Below are 5,779 nucleotides of genomic sequence, written 5' to 3'. Positions count from 1 at the left end.
TATTTGTCCATGCCATTCCAAGGAATTGAACCTGAATCCCTGACTTCTAACTCGTGACGTGAGCATCCAACATCATCAACCAAAAGGTCTTCTCTCCTAATTAAAGCACTGGAAGCAGGGGAGGGCTACTAGCGCAGGGGTTCGGGAGAGCCCCTAGCTTAGATTCTGCAGTTCAGAGAACCCCCAAATCCCACTCCTGGCTGTCCCCACCTACCCCTCCCCTCCCAGGAGCAGCCCATTTTGAATACAGGTAAGTGCAGGAGGCTCAGGGAGGGTGAAAAACGGCCTCCCAGAAGTTGGAGGAGGTCGGAAACGGGCCCGTTTCTGGCTTCCAGAGAGCCTCTGGAGCTCGGGGGAGGCCATTTTTGCCCTCCCAGAGGCTCAAGGAAAGCCTCCGGAGCCCGGGGAGAGCAAAAACAGTCGTGCAGGAGACCGACTAGGCCACGCCCACCGTGGCCACGCCCACCCAGCAACCAGGCAGAGAATCCTCCAGACTGGAAGCCATGATTGTAAGTCGTCTGAGTTTTCTTTTACCAGTATAGAGTGGTAATCCACAAATTTGAACTGGAGCTTCCATGACTAACAAATGCAGTTGTTAGTCTAATTGGGAGGCAACTCAAGTGTATCTGAGTAGGGGGCCCCAGTTGAGAATGGGTGTACCTGATGTAGAGGAAGGGTCTGTGCATTGGTCCTTCTGGCCACAACTGTCCTCTACCCTTGGAGCAGGGCCTTAGAAGCTAGAAAGACCCTCGTGTTGTACGTGCACCATTTCCAACTCATCGGGGAGGATGTTAACCCCATCCATTCGTCATACTGAATCCTCATAAGCTTCTGGAAATTGCACCTTGTTGGCAAGAGAAACGGCAGGTCTAGTCATGGTTTGCGTTTTTGACAGTTTATCAAGGTTATAGAGTACAGATTTCCTCTGGGGGAAATTAGTTTCTTAAGTTTACAAAGCACTGGGCTGTAAATATCCATAAAAATGACAATTTGGTCAGCTGTATTTATTTCTAAGCCGGTCAAAGGACATTAGCATGTTCAGCTGCATAAATCTGTTAAGTACAGTCCAGAAATTCTCATGTTTTCCAAATTGCATTGGATTTTTCTTTCTAGGCTTGGAGAATATGGCACAATAATAATTGCTGAAAATAAAGTGTCTGGAAAATTGTGGGGAAACCTCTGTGCAATCTTTATTTCCAGAACAGATAACTTTTTTTTAGTAAGAAAAAAGGAGAGTGAGAGAAAGGGAGGGAGGAAGGAAAGTAAGTCAGTCAGTCTGTCTGTCTCTGTCTCTCTCTCTGTCTCTGTCTCTCTCTGTAAACCTAAAGGGATTTTTCTCCTGCATCCCCAATAGTAAAATTCAATGAGTTAGGGCAATTACACAAAGACATGATCGGAAGTTCCCTTGGGTACTATAAGGATATACAATAGAACCTCTAGTCACAAACGCTCCTGACCACAATCAAAGTGGGTAACGACCAAACATTTCACCAAATTTTTGCATCTGGTCGTGAACAAATACTCGGGTGGCAATCAAACACAGCCACGGCGATTTCCCCTTCTGCACCATTTTTTTTTTTTTTTTTTGGTATGCATATGCCAGACATGATATTCTTCCGATTAAAATCGGAATTCGATTTTTTGGGAATCGCCCCCCTTTCCCCCCTTCTTCTCCTCCTTCCCCTCCCCTCGGAGGCCCCGAGTCAGGAGTTGCTACCGCTGGCGCGGCTCTGCGTGGCTCCAGTCCCGCGTTGCCTCAGGAAGGAAAGGCAAAAAGGAAGAGCCGCGGCGGCGCTTTGCAACGGCAGCAGCGGCTCCTGGTTTTGCCTTTCCCTTCCCGAGGCAACGCGGGACTGGAGCCGCGCCGGCGGTAGCAACTCCTGACAGCCCCAGCCGGATACCTGAGCGGAGCCCGGGCGGGCGGGCGGTGCGAGCGGAGCCCGGGCGGGCGGGCGGTGCGAGCGGAGGCCGCTGAGCGGCAGGAAAAGGGAGCTGGGCAGCGATTTCTTGGCGCGCGGTGGGGGGGTCTCTTTTGGCCGGCCCCGATTTTTTTTTCAGAGGGGAATATCATGCCTGATATGTGCAGTCAGTTTCGCTTGTGGTCACAACCAAATCAGGTTGCAACCAAAGTCATGGAACGGATGACGGTTCTGACCAGAGATTCTCCTGTACTCAAAATTCTCAGAAATCTTCCCAGAAAATTCATATGGTGCAGCAGCTGGTGAGATAGAGGCATGTCACTTCACCATCAGTGAACTCTTGTCACTGCCTGAGGTGTCCCACCTGGGCTGCTGAAAACAGAGAGGCCGAAAACCCATAGTTGGGTGCCGATGGAAGTGCGATAAATTGGTGAGAACAAATTTATTTATCAAATCGGGTTATATTGGGAAACACCCAACCAGGGAGGGAGGAGGTCTCAAACAGGGCATTAGCCTGGCATCCTTGTGCAGCTGCAAAAGACCCTGGACTAATCCCCGCTTAAACTCCCTATCTTATCTTAACCTTATCTGTCTATTCCCAGGAGAAAGCAGACAGTCTGGGAAGATTCCTGTACAACAAGCAGAACATAATAAAGTCGTTGTTCTGACCAAGGCTTCCTGAGACCGTAATTAAGCACACGCTTAATTAAAACAATTCTTGTTTTACTTCAGTGCTGGGAATTATGTTCATTTCCACACTGTATTGAGACCCAAACAGTCCCTCGAGATAAGCACCCACCTTTCTCTCCTTTGAATTGCTGCCAACAACTAAACTGCCAAATGAACTACAAAAAACCAGCCGAAGTACAAAAGTCCACACAGAGCTTCAAGGATTAATCCGAACAGAACGAACGACTTTGCATCCTGCAAAGGTTTCTTCACCTTTGCTTGTCCTTTATACCTTATGGGAGGGGCAATCACTCCAAGCCTTACTCCCGAATCGCCCCTTTTGTCTCGGCTGCTCTTGACTTCTAGCAGCTCTGCGCACGCACGCACACACACACTGGGAACAGGCTCCCCGGTTCCTCTGCCTCACTGCTGCCAGACTCCAGGAGCTTCGGAGTCAGCACCCCATTCCCAGATGGTCCTGGCCCCATCCCTGCATCAGATGCAGGACCCTCGTCCGAGTCCTCCCCAGACTCCCAGACTGGTCCCCATTCTTCCCTACCGTCCGATTTTGCTGCCGTCTGCACGGGCTACCTGCAAACCACAACAGTAGTTACATTCATACTCAACATGTATGAATATGGTTGCTTGCATCTAACAGCGTCTTCTGCTAACTGGCCTGAAGTTTAACAGGACAGAATGGAACACAAGTCATGTTTCTTCAATGCCAGCAGTTTAGAAAATCCCTTCCATAGACACAATAGAATTCCCCCCAGCAAAAGCAGTAACTGTCCCTCAACTGTTCGTGCAGGATAAAACACGCACACTTTCCTTGCTATCTATCTGCTTTAATCTAAAATATAGAACCTGATGGATGCCCTGGGTAAATCAAGCATTTTCTGTCTGCCAGAAGAGGTTTGCTAAAGCTTATTTTGTGCCATTACCATTTTTTCGGTGTCTGGACGTAAATCATGACAAGTACCAACCCTATTCATCCCCTTTAGAAGTAACGCCTTGCCTTTGCATAATTATCCAGACCCCGTGGAGATCTCTGGGCACAGTAAATCTGTTCATTTAAAAGGTTTCGCTTTAAGTGTAACACCGCCATAAATTGGGGAGGGGAGGGAGAACAAATTTATTTATTTAATAGGTTTATTCTGTTAACTGGCTTGATAACCATCAAGACTTCTGCTGTTTCATTTGACAGGCCTCCCGCTAATGGGCCTGATTTATTTCGGTGGTGAATATTTTTGTAGGAAGGCTCAAACTCTGTGTAAGATTGGTGGAAATTGGTATATGGCTAAGATTTACTCTCATTATTAGTGGAGACCACTGAACTTCAGAGGACTTTCAGTATGTCTACCATAGGATGCCTGGAAAAAAAAAATCTTGTTTGAGTAATTTAACCAGGGCAGGAAGAAAGGCTGGGAAGTATGAAATTGAGTCCATTTGGAGTCCATTTTTCAAACTTGGCAACTTTAAATGTATGGACTTCCAACTCCCAGAATCCCCCAGTCTGCATGCCAAATTTGAAGTAGCACTTAGACTTATATACTGCTTCACAGTGCTTTACAGCCCTCTCTTAAGCGTTTTGCAGAGTCAGCCAATGGCCCCCAACAAATTTGGGGTCCTCGTTTTACTGACCTCGGAAAGGATGGAAGACTGAATCAACTTGAGCCAGTCAGGGTCAAACTCCTGACTGCGGGCAGAGTTAGCCTGCAATACTGCCTTCTAACCACTGCACCAACAAGGTTCTTTAGCATGGTTTTACCAACAACTGAAAATAAATGCCCGTTTTGAACAAAACCATCATAAAATGGGGTCACATGACTTCAGGACACTGCAAATACAGCCCGTTTGCTGAGCTTCCAGGTAGGACCTTTGCAATTTTAGTTGTAAGTTGAGGAATACCCATTGTGATGACCCAGGGCGTGGCACAAAGGCAACACAGTCAGATAATCAGTAGGAGTCCCTTTATTAGCTCCAACTTTGCCCCCAATGTCCTGGTTACCTTCTGGCTGGAGAAAAAACTCTCCCAGGAAAAGCCTTTGGCTGCAGAGATTCAAGTCCAAAACATGGTCAATAAAAACTGTAACTATAAGTCCAATCAAGGCAAAATGAGGTAATTCGTTCGGCAGGGCAGGGGCAAGAATTCCAGACCTGAAAGCATGGCAATAACTCAACACGGTTGGGAGGATGCCAGGAACACAAATAACCAAAGTCAACACAAGATAAATTCACTTTTGCTCCCAGCATGCATTTCTTTTAAACTTTCATTTCTAGCTGTTGCTAATGAAGGGAATCAGGGCCCTTTCCTCCCCTGTAAGCCACACAACCCACGTTGCTCCCTCCCCCGTTCCTCCTTGCATCCCCTAGGATGAAGAGGGGACGGGCCTGGATCTTCCTCTAAACTCCCTCTCCCTTGTTCTACCTGTCTCCTGCTCTGCCCAGCCAGACTTTGCCCTTCCCCAGTTTCCTCCACAGCCAACAGAGCCACACTCCCACTCCCTGTCAGCGGTTCATCTTCCTCCTCAGATTCAGACTCCGACAGGGGCCATGACACCTCTATTCCTAGAAGTCAATAGCCACGATGACAATCATCCTGACTTTTATGGATCACACCCTGTGGAGACTCAGTTGTTGGAGAATTAAGCAGACAGGTAATCTTGACTAACAACTCTTCATTTAATGACTGTTTGAAATTATAACACTGAAAAAACTTATGACTGCTGTAGCGTCCCCATGGTCACGTGATCAAAATGCAGACTCTTGGCCAATGACTCGCATTTGTGATGGTTGCAGTGTTCCAGGATCACGCGATTCCCCTTTTTGGGACCTTCTGACAAGCAAAATCAATAGGGAAGCCAGATTCACTTAACCGCTGTGGCAAAAAAAGGTCGTAAAATGAGACAAAACTCACTTTTGACAACTGTCTCACTTAGCCGTAGAAATTTGGGGCTCAGCTGGAGTTGTTCAGTCAAGAACTATTTTTATAATGAAGAAGAAAAGTTTTGCTAAGGAACACAAATCTTGTTTTTCCTTCGTTTTCTAATTTCATCTTCCTCCTTTCGTTCAGCACCAACATTGATGCCATAGAGAACTGCTTGGACTAGATTAGAAGTAGTTTTTTCCTTGTCTATCGCATTCGTAAGGAACATCTAAAAATGTCTTGGAAGATGATGAACAAGGAAAAA

The sequence above is a fragment of the Notechis scutatus genome, chromosome 9, assembly GCF_049901735.1.
Source record: "Notechis scutatus isolate UNSWTSFEM ecotype Mainland chromosome 9, rNotScu1.2, whole genome shotgun sequence".
Lineage (NCBI taxonomy): Eukaryota > Metazoa > Chordata > Lepidosauria > Squamata > Elapidae > Notechis > Notechis scutatus.
Note: the sequence above shows the minus strand (reverse complement) of the source record.